The following is a 20,042-nucleotide window of genomic DNA, read 5'->3' as shown; positions in this document are numbered from 1 at the left end:
GTCATTGGGGCATGACTTTGGGGTATATATTTTGCACCTGGGAGTAGAGTCTCTCTCTCCACTTCTCTCTGTCACCCTCTTCTGCCCTGAAGGTTAGCCTCACCTCCAGCCCCAAGGAATGGAGCCAGCCTTCTATGGACTGAGAACTCTGAAACTGTGAGCCCCCAAATAAACTTTTCCTCCTTTCTAATTGTTCTGGTCAGGTCTTTTAGTCACAGCAGCGAAAAAGGTGACTAAAACATTTAGTCACGTAGAAAAAGAGAGAACCATGTTGGTAAAAGGTTTATGAATTAAGTAATAGCAATGACACTGATAAGCCCAGTCTCAAACATGATGTGATTCTATTGCACTAAGCACATGATTTACTTTGACTGTTGGTGTAAATACCATCTTGTATGATTTTTTCCCCAAGATTATATATAAGTTCCTCCCAAAATATATTTGAAACAGGCTTAGGAAGGCAGAGAAGCAGCTGTTAGAGCAGTGACTTGGCTTCTATTCTTAACTCTGCTACAATTTAACTATTGTTACTTGGGGAAAGTCCCTTCTCTGCCATGGTCCTAAAATTCTTTATTTTCATCACATAGAGATTAGACCAGAGGCCCTTAAGGGATACTGCTGAGCACTAAGTATCCACCTGATAGATTATAAATGAATCTAAAAGTATGAGTTCTTTCCTCTATTGTTTCAGGCAAGTGGCACACAATTCCAGAGACTGTCATTTTATGTACAACTAGAAGAATCTACTTTTTAAACACTCATACAGAGTGCTATACTGCACTAAGCAATTTACAAATACTGGTAAACCTATTTAGTTCTCATAAGAACTGTTAGGTAATTTTATAGATGGGAAGCTGAGGTACAGAACTTAGGTAATTTGCCCAGGGCACAAAGCTAGTAAGTGGCAGAGTTATTAGCAGTCTGGCTCTGAAGTCCCTGTTCTTAACCATTATCCTATACTATTAACCTACTCAGAATGTTTAAAAGTTTCCAAAACTTGATATTCCTAAAGTAAAATCAGTACATGGCTTAGGTTTGCTGAACACTCAAATTCAGAATTAAAGGTTCCCACAGTGTCTCTTTACACACAGCCAGCTGCTGGAGCTCTCAAGGTTTGCAGGAAGAATGTTTTAATAGCAGTCTATTTTCAAAGTTGTCCTGAGATGGTTGTGGTTTATCATGGCTATTTTCTTGCATTTTATTTTTTTTTTAATATTTATTTTTTAGTTGTAGTTGGATACAATATATTTAATTAATTTACTTATTTTTATGTGGTGCTAAGGATTGAACCCAGGGCCTCACCCATGCTAGGCAAGTGCTCTACCGCTGAGCCACAACCCCAGCCCCTATTTTCTTGCATTTAAAACTTTAAGTTACTGTTGGTGTGTTTTGATGAATATTGTCATCAACAATATGCTTTTCTTCATTCTCAGTTTTCATATCATTCCAATGTAGACTTACCAACAGTAAGAAAGAGGCCCATTGCTGAGTTCTCAATGACCTCTCTCTTAGCTATAAAAGATTGTAAAAGCTTTGGGATTACTTATTCCTTGTTTTAATGCTCATTCTCTTTATATCCTATATTGGCAGGTGAAGAGAATGGAGGACATATTTATTCTTGCAGTTTCAACTTATTCCTGCAGTCACTCATAGAAAATTTTAAGAAGGCCCAGCACTGTGGAAAGAATGCTGAGGATTAAATTGTTATATGGCACTATATTTTCACATCTTGAAAACAACAATCCACCTTAGCGAGACCCTGTCTCTAAATAAAATATTTTTAAAAAGGGCTGGGGATGTGGCTCAGTGATTAAGTGCCTGTGGGTTCAATCCCTGGTAACAAACAAACAAACAAAAAAACGAAACCAAAACAACAACATAAAAACAACCCCATGATCTAGTGGAAAATTTAGGTTCTAATTTTAGTGAAAAAGAAATATACTTCAGTTTATGTTTTTTTTTCTAATCATTATAAAGGTCTAGACCAAACCTATTACATTCCACAGCAAAATTTGTAGTCCATATCAAGCAGCATGTCTTAGATTTCAGGAGATGTGATAGGTTCAGAAATAAAATATCAGTGTACCCAGTAAGTCTCAAATTAGAACAATTTCCATGACAACTTGTTTGCTCTTCTTTAATAAAACATTTGCACAGTTCCTATACAGAATCTGCATTCTGCTTTTTGGCTCCTGGTGTGTTATTTTATATGTGAGATGTCATATGTTTTAATTCTGGTATCACATGCTGATATTTTTAGATATAGCAAAACGTTGCTATTCCTTGACTGTGAAGTAATTCCTAAGGAAATTAGGTCATTTGTCTTATCATTAACAAATATTATATAGAAAGATTAGTGTTATGGTTTGGATGTTTGGTGTCCTCTAAAAGCTCATGTGTGAGACAATGCAAGAAGGTTTAGAGGTGAAATGATTGGGTTACGGGAGCCTTAACATAATCAGTGCATTAATCCCCTGATAGGGATTAACTGGGTAGTAACTGAAGGCAGGTAGAGTGTGGCTGGAGGAGGTAGGTCCTTGGGGACATGCCTTTTCAGTATATTTTTGAGAGCTGAGCTTAGTCTCTGTCTCTGTTTCTTAATCATCATGTCCTGAGCCACTTTTCTCTGCCACACTCTTCCACCATGATGTTCTACCTTATTTTGATCTTTGAGGAATGGAACCTTCTGTCTATGGACTGAGACCTCTGAAACCATGAGCCCCAAATAATCTTTTTCTCATCTAATTTTTCTTGTCAGGTCTTTTGGTCACTGTTTAATCAAACTGACTAAAACAATTAGTTTGTTTATAGTATATCCATTAATATAATCCTTATCAACAAAGACAAATTAAGCCCTTCCTAAAGGCAGGCACACCCTGAGGCATGCGTATAGGCTTTCAGATGTTAAGGAAGCACCATCCTTTTGGGGAAAGAAGATGTGGATTTGAAGTGAGACACAGAAATCCCAGGGGCCAGCCAGTGGTGCCAACATTAAGTGATAGAGGAGTTCAGAGGAGTGAGTGGTTGTTGAGGATGGGATACTAGAGAATGGCTTCAAAGAGCAGTTGACCCTTGAATGAAATACTAAATTTTTCCTGCTAGTCCTGCTAAACCTATGGAAAGTACTCCATTAGCGTATGCCTTAGTCAGAATTCTCCAGAGAAACAGATCTACTAGGATGGAGATATATATATATATATATATATATATATGAATGTATGAAGAGGTGTGTGTGTGTGTGTGTGTGCGTGCTTGCACACGGATGCATGCACACATTTATATATATTTTAGTGTATCTATCTCCTGGGAATAGGCTCACATGATTAGTGAAGCCAAGCAATCCTATTTGCCATCTGCAAGCTGGAGAACCAGGAAAGCCAGAGGTAGAGTATGAGCAGTGGCTGGTCACTGCCTTTTTACTTAGAGGTTTCCAAGTCAGGCAATAGAGGACCCAGTTTAAATGGACTTAGCTTAAGGAGATTTACAACCGCATATTGCAAAGTCCAGGGACCAAGTTACAGAATTGGTTATAGTTGCATCTCAGCACCTACTAACAGGACTCAGGTCGTTTCCATCCATCCATTTGATCATCTTCAGCCTTAGGGTTGTCCTATCATCTTGGAAACGAGGCTTCTGTGGCTTCAAGAATTGTCATCCCACAAGACATCATGCAAAACTGGAAGAGACAAAGTTCCTTCCTTAAGCCTCTTTTTCAGGGCCAAGAGGTCTTTCCCAGAAACCTCTGAGGAGCTTTCCACTCACATTTCACTGGCTAGTAAATCTGTTAACCAATCTACTATGCTAGACACATAACAACAGTGAAGAAAAGCAAAACCTTGGGTCTTATACAGTGTCTTCTTATTTTTTAAAAAGGCAATGGCTTTTTAAATGTAACTTGAAATGTACACTGTGTCAGTCCTTGTACAAATAAGTAAAACTGGGAGGTTAGAAATAAAGAGTTAAAAAAGACACTACCAGAGTCACAAGTTTGTTCTAAGCCAGTTCGAGATCTATAAATTCCTTACCTCCTATATAGGTAAACTAATCTATCTTTAACTGATACGATTGCCTAGTTTTTTTAAAAAAAATTGATTTTATTTATTCTAATTAGTTATATATGATAGCAGAATGCAATTCAATTCATATTACACAAATATAGCACAATTTTTCATGTCTCTGGTTGAACACAAAGTAGAGTCACACCATTCGTGTTTTCATACATGTACTTAGGGTAATGATGTCTGTGTCATTCCACCGTCTACAATGTTTTTTGAGGTCTTTAAGAAAACACCCTTCTTCCCCACCTGTTTCAGAACAATTGAAAGAACAAATATATGATGAGTAGCATCAAATTATTATGTTAGTTACCTTTGGAGGCCAGTTTGGAAGATGTGACTTCAGGTCTGTTAGTGAACAAGGCTTGCTAGGACAAAACCCCTACACTAGGCACATTTATCCACTCAGCCACAGCAACACTAAGCCTTGCTAGCTTCCCTTCGTCTTAAAGAGGCAGAATCCCTCTTGGAGCAGAGAGTAGCTAGAAGCCAGCGTGGGGGCGGGGGGGAAGACCAGAACTGAACTTGAGCATTTCCTATCTACCAATTAGATAAGTTGCTTTGCCTATAACAAAGCTTGCTTGAGTTTTTTTTTTCAATTAGAAAGTGGTAATCCTTGTCTTTTGCTCAGCCTAATTTGGCTTTGGACAATAATGATTTATAATTGCTTTCTAGAAAAGCTTCTTTATTACATAAAGCCATACTTCAACAAAATGGGGACCAGGTCATGATACATTCTGTTTGTGTGCATGTATGTGTGTTACAAACAAATTGTATGGTTTGGGCTGGGGCTGTAGCTCAATGGTAGAACTCTTGCCTAGCATTTATAGGCCCTGGGTTCAATCCCCAACACCATTAAAAGGAATTACCACATGTGAACTTTGATGTCAACATGGACCATGCTATTATCCAGAGCTTCTGAAGTAGCAGAATCAGAGGGTAGAGCTAAATCAGACCTAGAAAAATTTACCAAGTTTTAGGTTCAAGATGTGAAGTGAGACAGTAAATAGCACAGTGCAGAAAGTCACAGGTTGTCAAAGCTAGAATGATACAAACTGCTTAGGATGCTGAAACGATAGATTGCCAAAGTGGAGCTAAACAGAGACTGTGGATTAATATTAGGGTGCCTTTACATTGTGGGTGAGGTGGGGTGGCCTGACTCTATGCTGTGAACATGATTTCATAAAGGAACTCTGAAGGGCTTAATATCAGCTGTATTGAATACATACTCTAAGAAATTCTGAAAGAATGGGCTGTCCCTCCACACTCCCTTGCATTGCCTGTTGAAGCCCAGCTTTCTGTGTAGTTGGGTAGGATGTGGATGATTTAAACATGATGCTGATTAGAGCAAGCTTCTAAGTAGCTTTCACAACTGTGTTGCAAGATATTGGACAGCTGTGTTGCCTGGGAGGTTTCTACATTAGCACTGTTAGCACCTTCCCCAGGCTGGGATCTAGAATTGTGTGGGAAGACGTGAGAAGATTCCTTCTGTGAGTCTCTGTCTGTGCTGAGGCTTGGAAATAAGGTTCACATATTTCTTACAGTCACTACATAGCACAGAAAAGAAATCCATTTAGTTGAGTTTGAAAGGAATGCCCATCACTTCTACCCTAGAGAGTTTCTCTTGAAATTGTTCACTCGGATTGCGCTGTAACTACCTACAGGATTGTAGGGAGTTCCCTCCAGATTTTCCTGTTGAAACATCCAATACGAACTATGTTGCAGAAATGTCAAGAAATGAGTTTTTGATTAAGATTGTGATTTCATTTCAGAATGGTACAATAAATAAATTTGTTATTTAGAGCCATCCTTCCAAAGGGATATCTTGTTCAAAAGTATAGTGTCAGAGTTGAGAGAGGTAAGTGGTGGAGCCCTCTATGTGTCTCACCTTCTGTATATTTTATTTTTTATTTTCATTGATGAAAAATTAGACAAAATTATGAAAGTGGTAGCATTTTGATTTTGTTTCCTTTTTAAAATAAATAATATATTAGCTATCCTGCCCCACAGGGAAACAGTGTCACATTTTTGTTAGAAGCAAACATTGCCCTCCCTTTTTTTCTTTGTTACCAGCTATTTTTATTCCCACTTTATGTTTTAGATATTTCTACAACCAGCTGATGTAAGATCATCTTTGAGGTCTCTTTAAAACCTTTGTGTACATTATGGAGATTTAAAAAATAATGTGATACTTTACTTTGAAAAACAATGCAGTCTAAAAATGAAGCAAAACACTATGAGTCCAGGAGTGATCCATCTAGGGGTACTGTAGGTTGTACCCCTACTTTAGAGTAGACACAAGATAATATCAGTCATGGTTATGAGTTGAAGATGTCAATGGTGTATCTACAACATCGCCCCATTAATGCTTTATTAAATACAGTTGTGATAACTGCTATTATGGGGCCATTAGACGATGCACCACACTATAATTATTTATGTATCTACCTTCCCTTTTGAAGCTGAGTGTTTCAAGGACACAGACCATGTCTCATTCATTTTTCAAATCTGTGCAGTGTTAACCTCAGTGCCAAACCTTGTAGTTTTCTAGGTAGAGAAAAAATGGAACTATCTTCATTAATCTCATTTTGATGTCAGATTTGTCAAACCCAAGCTCCATACTGATATGTTAAATTTTTGCCTCATGCTTATTTTTTTTCCTAATAGATACATGCCTTAGCTTCAGCTGTGAGTCCATCCTGTTGTAAACCATGTGTACACAGGGGAAAGGTGCATGGTTGTTCACCCTTTCATTTGTTAACTTCTCTGTATGTTGGGTTGATATTTGAGGGCAATAGGAAGATGGATGATGTGTAGGTCTTCTAAGTCCCCTAAGGGAAAGAAGAGTGAAAGGAACCATTTGTGTGGTCTGTCATTCAGCCAACTCCTTCCGGCCCACAAAACTCAAAGCTGCTGGGTTATTGGGATTTGAGCTGTACTCTTGCTAATGTATGGAAAATGATTTCCTGCTCAAATTCCTTTTTGGGACTTTCTGAAATGAACATCTGCCATGCCTTATAACAAGTTTTTCTATATTTTGTAATAGAATTGTACATGATGGAGGTGAGAATAGGGGTGATATTTTATGTGTTCCAATAGCATAGATATAACAAGTTCCCAAATACTTATTTTAGGCAATTTGATAACTAACAGAGGTGGCCTGATGTAAAGCCCGGTGTGAGACTCTTTTCTGTTACACTTTTCTTTGCTATTTTTCTGGCATGATTGTCAGTGCACAGTACTGGGAAATCACCTCCCATCTTTATAGCTTTCCTGAGTTATCTATAAAATACTAATGTAATTTACAATTCAAGATAGATGATGCTTGGAAAACATACATTCCAGAACTTACATATCCAAACAGGAATATTCATTTCATCCTAAGGACCCTGGCATTGCTCAAAATATATTCTTCCTTTTAGAGACAGTTATCTAACCAGATGAGGATATTTTCCTCATAACTTTACTTGAAAATGCACATTGAATTGAGAACATTGTGATTTACTTTCAAATGCATGTCAGACTGAGGACTGTGATCCAGTTCAGCACATTCGGTTGATTCACTTTTAAATATTTCAGAAATGAAAAATGGGTTCACAGAATGAAGAGTTGCCATCATTGAGGCTTCTTGAAATGAGTGACAAACATGTTTGGAGCTCTGGCACCATCACCGAATCACTGCATGTCTTCCTACGGAGACAAGCTGAAAGCAACAGCGATCATCTCCAAAATTGAATGTCATAGAAGAGTGAACCATAGACAGAGGAAAACTGTGGTGTGACCTGTATGACTAGTTTGTTAACCAGGCTGGGCTCAGTGGGATGAAATATGAAAACACTTTAATTTCTCACAATAGTGACTTTCAAGCTCATTCCAGAATATTTCCCTTCCTGCTTGAGGACAGTTCTCATGCAGACTCCTTAGCTTTGTCAGTGATGATAGTTTTAAAAGAATTGTCTCAGACTAAAGTACGAAAAAGCCAAGTCAGATAAAAAACAGAACTTGGATCTTTCAATTGAAAGCTTCTCTCCTGCCTTCTAGCATGGTAGGTCAGGGTTGGAATTGCCACAGGCAGTCCCTGAGAGGGCAATGCGTGAAGCTGTAAGAGGGCAGCCAGAGCCGCATTGGAGAGCCCAGGGAGAGAGGCCAGGAATGTGGAACATCTGTGGAGCGATGCTGCAGGCCATGAGTAGAGCCAGCCTAAGAAGCCACATGTGCATCAGCTGGCAAGGCCATGGGGGAGGGCTCCCCAAGCCCGTTTTTAGCCCATATCTCACCACTATATGCCCTGCATGCCAGGCATGGAGCTGTAAGATTTAATGTTTGTCCTGCTGGAGTTTCAGTCTTGCTTTGCTCCAGTCCTTCCTTGATCTTCTTCCATTCTTCCCTTTGCGGGTAGCAGTGTTCGCTCTGTGCTATTGTATGTTGAAAGTATGTAACTTGGCTATTTATTTTTACAGGAGCTTGTAGCTGAGTTTTTCTGGAGTCTCAGAGTGAAATAGGAATTCAAGGACATAGAGCACAGTCTCAAAAGAGAAAGGTCCATAAACTGTTGGGAATGCAGAACAAAATTCTTACAACTTTGTAAGCAACATAGCCTGTGTCCTTGCCCTCAGCTTGCTGACTGGCTGATGAAAAAGCAACAAAACTGCAAGATAACCCCAAGGCATCTGGAGGAGCCACCCCTTTAGGGAGTATGTGCACGGAAGACTTTAGAGACCAAGAAATGGCCCTAGCTGCATAACAGTAAGACATAACACTTATGGGTGGAGATTTAGGATGCTAATGAGATGCATGATGTAAGAATTAGCATGACTAGAATATTGTAGGGCGATGCTCAGGCACAGGGCAAACTGGAGTAAAATTGTGTAACCCCACCCTGACCCTACCTCTAGTTCAGGCCCCTAGCTACTATTCCACTGTAAATCTTAAAACCTCAGACCAACACAAGGCACCACACTCTCTGAGATTTTCTGCAGTCTCATTCTCCAGTCCTCTTTATAATAAATATTTTTCACTGCTACTTACACCTGATGCATCCTTAAATTCTTTGCTGTGATGTGGTCAAGAAGCCAGAAGGTCTAAGTAGAGGTATCCTCCACTGTCAGAGACATCCTCAGACCCCCTTATGATAAGAGGAGACTTTGGATTTGGACTTTTGAGCAAGGATGGAGCTGTTAAGACAATGGGGACACCTAGAGGTGGACTAAATGCATTTTGTATTTTGAGATGGGTATGAGTCTTTGGGGCCAGGGGTGGAGTGCTGTGGTTTGCATCTGGAATGGCCCCAAAGGGCTCATATGTTGAAGGCCTGGATCCCAATGCAGCAATGCTCAGATGTGAGGCTTTGGGGAAGTGATTGGATCATGAGGGATCTGACATTACCAGTGGATTTGATATATTAATAATTTGATGATATTAGTGGGAAGTGGGGGAAACTTTACGAAGTGTGGCCTAGTTGGAGGAAATAGGGCACTGGGGACATGACCTAGAAGGGTACATGAATATTATCCCTTGCCCCTTTCTCTCTTTCCCTCCTATATATATTCATATTCATTCCCTCTCTGTGTGTGTCTGTCTGTCTCTCTCTCTTTCCCTCTTTCTCCCTCTCTCCTTCTGGAACTACCATGTGAACAGTTTTCTTTCACCACATCCTTCCACCATGATGCTCTGCCTTACCTTGGGCCCAGAGTAATGGAGCAAGCTCACTCTGGAATGAAACCTTCAAAACCATGAGCCAAGATAAGTTGTTTATGTAACAACTTATGTGACAAAAAGCTGGCTAACACTGTCATTTTGTTATTTTCCTTCTGGGAGCAGTATGGAGATTCCTTGGAAAACTGGGAATGGAACCACCATTTGACCGAGATATCCCTCTCCTCAGTTTATACCCAAAGGACTTAAAAACAGCATACTACAGGGACACAGCCACATCAATGTTTGAATATTCCATGTTTCTCACTTTCTAGTTCAGCGTAGAAGTTTGATGGTTTATTATGTAGCTAGTGTTTGATTCTTTCCTGTTTCTCCTTTGTGTGTTTACTCTTCCAGTGGGATTTTTTTTTCTTCCACATGCTATCATCATTGTGTTCATCTTCCCTTCGAGATACAGGATTCTTTTAAATATCTTCAGCAATAATGGTGTAGTAAATGAGTTACCTTAATTTTTTTCTTAGAAAGTCTTTATATTTTTCCATTTTTTCCCCCAATGTGGGGATCAAGGGCCTTGTCCATGCTACATGCTCACTGATCTACACCCCCTAATCCTCTCTTTCAATTCTAAAGGATAACCTTGGTGACCATAGCAGTTTTGGTTAGTTTTTTTTTTTTTTTCAGGACTTGAAATATATAATTTCATGCCCTCCTGGACATTAAAGTTTCTACTGAAAAAATCTGCTGTTAGTCTCATGGCTTTAACTTCAAATGTGACTTGGTACAACACTATTGCAGAGTTTAATATTATTGTTTTGTCATGGATTTTTGGCAATTTACCTATACTATTATGGAGAGGTTCTTTTTTGGTCATGTCTATTTTGAATTCTAAATGGCTTGCATACTTCAATGTCTTTGTAATTCCCAAAATTTGGGAAATTTTCTATTGTTGTTTCATTGAATAGGTTTTCTATGCCTTTAGCCTGTAGTGCTTCTCTCTCACCTATTGCAATTTTGCATAAGTTTGTTTTTTTAAGCGTGTCCCAGAAATTGTGTAATCTGTTCATTCTTTTTTTTTTGAGGGTGTGATATTTTGTCATACTTTTTCTTTTTTGGTACTGAGGATTGAACCCAGGGGTGCTTAACCACTGAGCCACATCTCTAGCCCTTTTTTATTTTGTTTTTTCACTTTAAGACAGGGTCTCACTAAGTTGCTGCAGCTGATCTTGAACTTGCGATCCTCCTGCCTCAGACTCCTGAGCCTCTAGGATTACAGGCATGCACTATCACACTTGGCTGTCATGATTAATGCTCTGATATTCTTTTTTCTTCTTGATCTAGTTTATTGGTGAGGCTTTCCACTGAGACTTTCATCTGACTTGTTCAACTTTTCATTTCCAAGATTTGTATTTGGTTTTTTGAAAATGTTTTCTTTATTTGATTTTTCATTCATATTTTCTGTTCTCTTGCTTAATTCAATCAACAGTTTAACTTTTTTTAAAAAAATATTTATTTTTCAGTTGTAGTTGGACACAATATCTTTATTTATTTTTATATGGTGCTGAGGATTGAACCCAGGGCCTCGCGTGTGCTAGGCGAGCGATCTACCACTGAGCCACAACCCCAGTCCCATCAATAGTTTAACTTTTTAAAAATCATTTGTTTGAGTTCTTTACCTAACATTTCATATGTTATGCTCGAATTCAGGACCCCCAAAGACCACCAGAGACCAAGATCGATGTAAACAGCAAAGAGGTGTTTATTGCGAGCTAGCTCGGTCCTCCGCGTGCACACACAGCAACTGGTGACGCTGAGAGGCCCCGAGCCCAGGGTTTGCAGCAATTTTATACATTCTTTGGAGAAGGCAGGGACCCCCACATATGTCATAGCATCTCTTAGCAAATCATCACACACCATGGGAAAATCATAAAACTCTAAAACGTGATTAGCACATTCACTGGCGGAAACAAGTTGGGTAGGGGTGATTGGTTACTACAAAAGGGTAATTCATTTGAACTGATTGGTTTAAGCCAAGAGGGGTGTTCATGCTGAATTACATGGTTTCCCAACACGTTATCAACCACCATAAACTACTGGGAGGGTCATCTGGCATCCCAGGTATTTCCCTGTCTCATGCTGACTGGTGGCTGCTAGGGGGTTGCTATGGATCCCCACCTAGCCTGACTGAGTCAGGGACACCTGGGGCAGCAGATCTCTCCTGTTATTTGTAGATAAACCACTTAGCAGGGTGGGAATGTGCCTAGGATTGCTCTGTGGGTTTTTCCAAGGACAAAGGTCATGTCCCTTCCTTAGACAGGCTTTGCTCTGAGATAGAGGCTGGTTTTTCACATACACATTGATATTTTTAGGATCCATTACACAAAATTATGAACTTTAGGAAGTGTCATATTGCCTTATTTTTTCATATTGAATTTCTGTATAGAGATTTGTGCATGTTCTACTTTTACGGGAGCACCTTCCTAATAAATGAGCTTCCTTTAATGATGTGTCTTGAGGTATCAGTTTGTTACATAGTGTTGAATTTAATCCCATTTGGGTTTCATCTTGTGACTTCTTTTGCTGTACTTAGTGATTTGGGGCTCAGCGTGTACCATATGGGAACTTGAGGGACCTACTTTCTCTGTGAGTCTCACAGGAGTAGGGTCCCTCTTATAATTCTGGCAGGTGTGGTGTAGACAGGAGAGTATGTGAGACACATCCTCTGTGGTTACTCCTACAATGATAGTAGAAGCCCCTATTAGGTGATGGGGGTTTCAGTGGGCCCAGCTGATATTGGCTCTGTTACTTGGAAATGGTTCTGATATTGGTTGTTCTAATTATGGTGAAGGGCCCAAAGCTTTTATCCTCTGTTTAGACACTGTTGTTAGATAGGTGAGTCAGCCATGAACAGGTGGATAGGGGAAGGACCGTGTAAGACAGCAACTTGCAGGGAGTCCATAGGTCACAGGACTAGAGATAATAGAAAACTGTCAGAGCCAGCAAAAAGAAACTATTACTGCACAGTTGTCACCCTGACCTGGGGAGGAAGGAAGCTAAGCCATAATGTTCTCTAGAGATATTCTAGCAGGTTTTCTCTTCCAGCAGTTTCATAGGTTTTAACTCCTTCAGAGCCCTTGGAGTCTTCCTTAGCATGACAAAGGGAGGGTACTTCCTGAGGCCAGCATGGAGGGGAGGTGGAGGCTTCCAAGTTCAGTCTTTCAAAACCTCAACTCTTTAAGCCCTCTGTCAACCTCCCTGAGGTGGCCCATTCAGTCCATGCCCTGGGCATCTGTACTCTCTTTCTAATCATCCTCTGCTTATTACTCTGTGTGACTTGATTGATACCCTTTCTACAGGCTGCTTCGGCTAGGTGTCACACTGCACCACTGTTGCGCTTCCTGCTGTTTTATGTGGACAGGCAGGGTCCAGGATCTGTGGCCCTCACACCAATGTCAGCAATGTGCAATTTGACAGGGTGTGGGAGTGGCTGATGTTGAGGACCCTTGTAGGTTTGGTGTCCATAAAAGTCACATTATTTCTCTTTGTTGTTACTGGGGGATTCATGGAATGGGAATGGGATGTCAGACCCACCCATCTGTGCCCACTTGTGGATGTATCATTGTCCCTGAGCTTTGGTACCCTCTCTTCTGTAGGTTGACGTGTTCGCCAAGGTTTAGGCGGGACTGAGTGTGGTTGGAGCTAGGTGCAGTTCCTCTCAGCAGGGATAGAAGCATAGCTCAGTGGCAGAGAATCCGCCCAGTGGGCACATGTCCTGGGCTTCATCCCAGGCTCCATGCACACACACAAAAGATCAAACAACCAAACAACAACAACAGCATCAACAACAACAACAGCAAAAAAGGTAAATATATATATATATATATATATATATATATATATATATATATATATATATTNATTCATTTCATATATATATATATATATATATATATATATATAAACAAAAAAATAGGTAAGAAACAATAACATCAGTAATGACAATAGCAGAAAAGAAATGGTAAGAAAATGTAAAATAAAATGATGGAAAAGGGTTAAGGAAGCAGGAAAAAAAATTTGAAAAGTAAGACAAGTGAAAGAGGAAAAAACCCCTACCAATTAAAAATAAGACAAATAAAAAGGAGGAGAAGAAAAAAAGAGAGCAATGGGTAGGTGTTATTCACCCCCAGACACTTTATTTGGTGGTGTTTACCAAGAGACTGGCAGGAGTGAGTTGTGCCTGAAGTGTTTTAGAGTTCCTCTTAGCTGCCCTGCACATTGGAATGAGTGCAGAATGCAGAACTCATTAAGTAATGATTCTCTCTGGAGTCTCTTGGTCTTTGAGCTCTGAGGACAGGGCCTAAGCCTGTGCTGGCATGTGTTAATGAGCTAGCATGGAATATTGAGTTTGCTAAGTAAAGTTTGTTGTTGTTGTTTTTCCTGAAGTACCCTGAGCTGCTAGCTGCAAGAGCAGGATGAATGCTGGGGCATGCTCCTGTGCCTTCCATCCCTGCCCGTCTATGGATTGGTCACAAGGCCACAAAGATCTGTGCTGGGAGGTGGGTAGAAAGTTCTGTGTAATCCAGTACCTATGATCCCAGAATCCTCAAAGTTTGATTCCACACAAAAAAACACATATAGTTGTTCTCTCCCCTGAGCTCTAATACCAAATCTCGTGAACCACGGATATTTAAAAGGAACCAGTTTTTCCCTCTACACATTGGTCTGCACTTCCCACCACATAGAATTCTCAGAGCATTTGTGCCATTTACTACCCTGGGCCAAAACTATCTCTTGGGGCAGTACCTGCTGAACCAGTGTAGAGAAGAGTCCATTAGGTCTTGGAGATAGGTCATATTGTTTAAGCTTATATCTGTCTATCTCAAGATGGTTCCCAGTTATGGTACCACATAAATGCCCTGGAAAATGCAGAGAACTTCTACAGTAGCTTCAACTCGTTATGCAGATTCCAGGTCCTGTTTCTGTGTAGACTGTATGTCTGCAAGGTACTGAATTCTGTAGTTGGGGAGATTGCCAGGATTCTCTTTTGCACCTGTATCCCCACTGAGGGAGTACTTCCCTGCCCCTTGCCAAGCTACCAACCAGTCAGTGCTGGGGTACTTTGACTCTCTATTGGGTACTACTATATAATATTTCTAGGTTTCCACCTGGCACCTGATACTCTATTGTTGAATTCCAGCACTTTCTTATGTCCCCCACCTCAACATGCAGATACATACCTATTGTTTTGGTTCTGTGTCTTAGAGAAACAGGCACTCGTGGTGAATTGGAATGATCATAGTTTATCCCTATGTGATCAGTGGTATTTTGAGTTGCTGGGGACAGGTGGGTTGTTAGAAATTAAGGATAAATGTTGAAGTCCAAAAAAGTTGGAGAACTCTTTGTATTTTTTTAGTTGTTGATGGACCTTATTTTATTCATTTATTTATATGCAGGACTGAGAATCAAACCCAGGGCCTCGTTCATGTGAGATAAGCCCTCTACCATGGAGCCAAAGAGAACTTTTGATATAGTAGAATGAACATGCTCTATGGTGTCATAAGATTTGAGTTCAGGTTCTGATGGTGTGCTTTTGGCAAAATCACATGACTTATCTACAACCCATGTTTTCATCTATAAAACTGCATAATAGTACCCCTATCAACATCATACAGATGTTTTAAGGACAAACATAAAAATAATGCTCTTTTCTATTGTGTTAGCTAGGTTTTCCCCCTCCATGATCAAAATACCAACTTCACCTTCACAGGTTCATGTATCACCCTCTCAGGGACTGCCCACAGGGACTACAACCTTACTACACATTGCCTGGTTGCCCACACCTTCCTTTGAAACCTTGGTGGAATCCTCTGGACCCCCTAACTCTAGGATCCTATATTCCTGCAGAACCAACACCCCATGGATGATGCCAGGGTCTACCACCAGCTGTAGCCAGGCTTTATTCAACTATAGCTGTGATGACTTCTGAGTGCCCGAGTGGCTGAGCATGGTTGAAACAAATCCTGAATAAGTAGCTTTCTAGATACCCCATGCAAGTAGGGTGCCCCCAGAGTCTGTTGAATGAGTTTTCACTTCTATATCCTTGAGCTTGTGATGGGTGTGGTTCTGCTGATTCTTGAGATGCATGCAAGGCATCTTTCCTGTTGTCTCTGTGCAAAGTACCTAGCTTCTCTTCAGTGGCTATGATCTGTTCAACAATCCTTGGTCCCAATTTTATTTACACTTTTCTGGCCAACCTCCAAGTTTTCAAAATCCTTCAGCTCTGCTTTCTGCTCCCAGTTCTTCTTGTAACCTTGGCTAAAAGCTGCCAGCAAAATCCATGCCACAGGGCTGGGGATGTGGCTCAAGTGGTAACGTGCTTGCCTGGCATGCGTGTGGCCCGGGTTCGATCCTCAGCACCACATACAAAGATGTTGTGTCCGCCAAAATAAATATTAAAAAACTCTCTCTCTCTCTCTCTCTCTCTCTCTCTCTCTCTCTCTCTCTTAAAAAAAAAAAATCCATGCCACCTCCTGAATGCTGTAGTGCCTTGAAATTTCTTCCACCAGAATAAATAGTTCATCACTTTTAGATTCAGCTTCACACCAAGTCTCAGGACATGGGTAAAATGTAGACAAGTTCTTTGCCAGAGTGTAGAATGAATGGTTTCTACTTCAGTTCCCAATAGAGACCTCATTCCTCCCTGAAACCTCATGAGCCCAGTCTTTACTGTCAGTATTCTGGTCCTCAGAGCTCCCACCAGAATTACCCATGAAACACCGCTTCATGTTGCTTACAACATTCTAAGACTTCTCCAGCTTTCATATCCAAATTTTTCCAAATTCCTCAAGCAAACCAGCTCCAAAGGCTTCTGAACCATGTAGTCAGGTTAGTCTCAGTAACAACCCCACCTCTTGGTACCAGTTTCTGCGTTAGTCAGCTTTTCATCACTGTGACCAAAATATCCAACAAGAACAACTTAGAGGAGAAAGCATTTATTTTGGCTCATGGTTTCAGAGGTTCAGTTCACTGTGAATGACTCTATTGCTTTGGGCCTAACATAGCACAGAACATCAAAGCAAAAAGGGCATAATGGAGGAAAGCTGTTCAGCTAATGGTTGCCAGGAAGTGTGGGGGGGTGGCATAAGGAAGATGAATTCTTCCAGGGCATTTCCCCAGCGGCCCAGCTCCTCCAGCCATGCCCTACCTCCCTAGTTACCATCCAGTCAGTCCATTCAAACCAGGATGGACTGTTTAGATTATAGTTCTCATAATCAAATCATTTTACCTCCAAATATCACTGCATTAACACAGGAGTTTTTGGGGGACACCTTATATCCAAACCATTACATCTATATTTAGAGTATTTGATTCTGTTCTACACTATAGATGACTATGAAGTCTCTTATTTGTTACGTCACACTTTCTTGATATCATTATGGCTAAGATGTATAAACTCTGTTGGTTAAATAGTCATACAGATGTGACAAAATTTAAAGAAAATTCTTTATATAGGGTCAATTTTCAGGAAGGTATAGAAAATGCATGTGGCAACCAGCAGCATAGTTAGCAAATAATAAGACCCTACATTATATTTTTAAAGTTACTTATTTGGAACAGTGCTCTAGGAAATCTAATTTGAGATCATTGAAATGTCAGCAAATTAAGGGGCTCAGATGATTAAATATAGTGTACAGATATTAAAAGCTGCAGGGATGAAGGGCAAGAACATTATTCTCATTCTGATTAAGAATTGATACACAGACTACTTTTTCTAATATAGTAGATATTAATGAAAGCTACATATTTTATTACATACTTGAACAACAGGTAATTCTGATGCTTACTTAAAAAATACTGGTCTTGGTCTGGGGATGTAATTCAGTGGTACAGTAGTTTTCTAATGTGTCAAGTTCTGAGTTCAGACTCCAGCATCTGGAAAGAAAAAAAAAAAAAAAGCAAGCCACAGACCTGTACAACAGATATGTACAAAGAATTGTGGTCAAAGCAGTTATAGAGCCTGATGAGAGTATGAAGGACAGGAAGATTACTTGTGGTTAGCAAAGTTTAGAGAGGTCTACAAAAGGAAGTATGATTTGAGCTGGGCAATAGGGACTAGGTAGGACTTCTAGAGGTGGATATGGTGAGATAGGGGTGGAGACAATTGGGGATTAGGCAAGGAGGAAGCATTCTAGATACAGGCTTAGCAATCAAGAAGGTATATGTGGGAACAATGGCAGATAATCTGAGATGGCTGGATTATAAAATGCCTGTAGGATTGTAGTGTGAAAATGCTATAGACTAGGGCTGGGGTTGTGGCTCAGTGGTAAGCACTTGCCTAGTATGCATGAGGCAGTGGGTTCAATCCCCAGCACCACATAAAAAAACTAAATAAACAAAATAAAGGTATTGTGTCCATCTACAACTAAAAATATTTTTAAAAAAGAAAATAAAATGCTATAAATCGAATATTTGTGTATCCTCAGAATTTATATGTTGAAATTCTCACCTCCAATGTAATCGTATCAGGATTTGGGGCCTTTGGTAGGTGATTAGGGCCCATACATGGAATCCTCATACATAAGATTGGTGCCCGTACAAAAGAGAATTCAGATACCTTTCTGACTCTAGAGAGTACCTTTATATCCTCTACCATGTGAGGATACAGTAAGAACATGGTCATCTATGAACCACAAAGTGGGCCCTCACCAGACACCAAACCTGCAAGCACTTTAATCTTGATCTTCCCAATCTTCCAAACTGTGAGAAATAAATTACTATCATTTAGAAAGCCACCTAAACTAAGGTAGTTTGTCATAGCAGCTTAAATGGACTAAGGCAGAAATTGGTATTGAGAAGTGGGGTGTGGATACAGCAAATAACCTACAAATATGGACATGGCTTTAAAACTGAGTAATGGGTAGAGGCTACAAGAATTTGGAAGACCAGGCTAGAAAAATCCTACATTGGTATGAACAGACAATGAAAAACAGTTCTGTTGAGAGTGTAGAAAGAAAAAAGGAGATGTAAGAAAAACCTCAGTCTTCTTAGAAAATACCTAAGTAATTATGAACAAAATGTTGGTAGAAATATGAACAGTAAAAGTCATTCTGATGCTATGGATACTGGAAGAAAGAAAAGCCTTATTAAAAAGTGGCAAATGGGCTGGGAATATAGCTCAGTTGGTAGAGTGCTTGCCTTGTATACACAAGGCCCTGGGTTCAATCCCCAGCACCACAAAAAAAAAAAAAAAAAAAAAAAAAAAAGTGGCAATCAAATTGACTGAATTGTATTCATGTTCTAGTGGTATGTGGGAGCTAAAATTTACAAGCAATGAAATCAGATACTTGACTAAAGCTATTTAAAATTTTTTTTTTGTAGTTGTGGATGGACAGAATGCTTTTATTTTATTTGCTTATTTTTATGTAGTGCTGAGGATCAAACCCAGTGCCTCATACATGCTAAGCAAGCGCTCTACCACTAAGCTACAACCCCAGTCCCCTAATGCTATTTTAAACAAAATGTTGAAGGTGAGGCTTGGCTCCTCCTGACTGCTTCTAATAAAAGGCCAGAAGAGAAAAATGACTTAAAGAATTGTTAAGCAATAAGAAAGCCAAACTTAAAGATGCAAAAACTTCTCAGCCTATCAAAATTGAAAAAAAAAAAAAAGAATAGTATGTTCAGGAAAGAATACTAAGAGTGTGGCCAAGCATCCCTTTGATAAGTGTGTATCAATGAGTTCATCAGGCTGCTCCAGCCAGAAAACTGCCCGTTTAAACTGATGAAGAGGAAAGGAAGGAAGGTAAGGTAGGTAGGTAGGTTGATTGATTGCTAAGCTTGAACTTGACAGAATGGGACTACAGAGATGAGAACGTGTGATTTTTTTTAAAATTTTAATTCATTCATTAATTCATTCAAGATGTTGTCTGTGTTACCCAGGTTGGCCTCAAACTCCTAGACTCAAGTTGTCTTCCTGCCTCAGCCTCCTGAGTGGCTGGGGCTACAGCTGTGTGCCACCAGTACCTGGCTTCAGTGGCTAGTATGTTACAGACTACCATCCACCCAGAATAGAATGATGAATAAAGACAAATGTATTCCTTGCCCTTATGGAACTTGACAAGAAAGAAAATGTAAAAGTATGACTGAGACAAGTGCTAAGAAGAACTATGAGATAAAATAAGAACAATAACAGCAGCTAATAGCCTCTTTTTCCTATTTTGTGAGAGTATGTGCTGTAAGACTTGACCTAGTTAAGGAGTTCTGAAGCTTTAGCTGAGATCTGAAAGAAGAAGAGCCAGTTTGGTGATAATATGGGGGTGGGAGTTGCATAGACAGCCG

The sequence above is a fragment of the Marmota marmota genome, unplaced genomic scaffold, assembly GCF_001458135.2.
Source record: "Marmota marmota marmota unplaced genomic scaffold, marMar, whole genome shotgun sequence".
Lineage (NCBI taxonomy): Eukaryota > Metazoa > Chordata > Mammalia > Rodentia > Sciuridae > Marmota > Marmota marmota.
The sequence above is the reverse complement of the archived record's forward strand: the minus strand, read 5'-3'. Positions refer to the sequence as shown.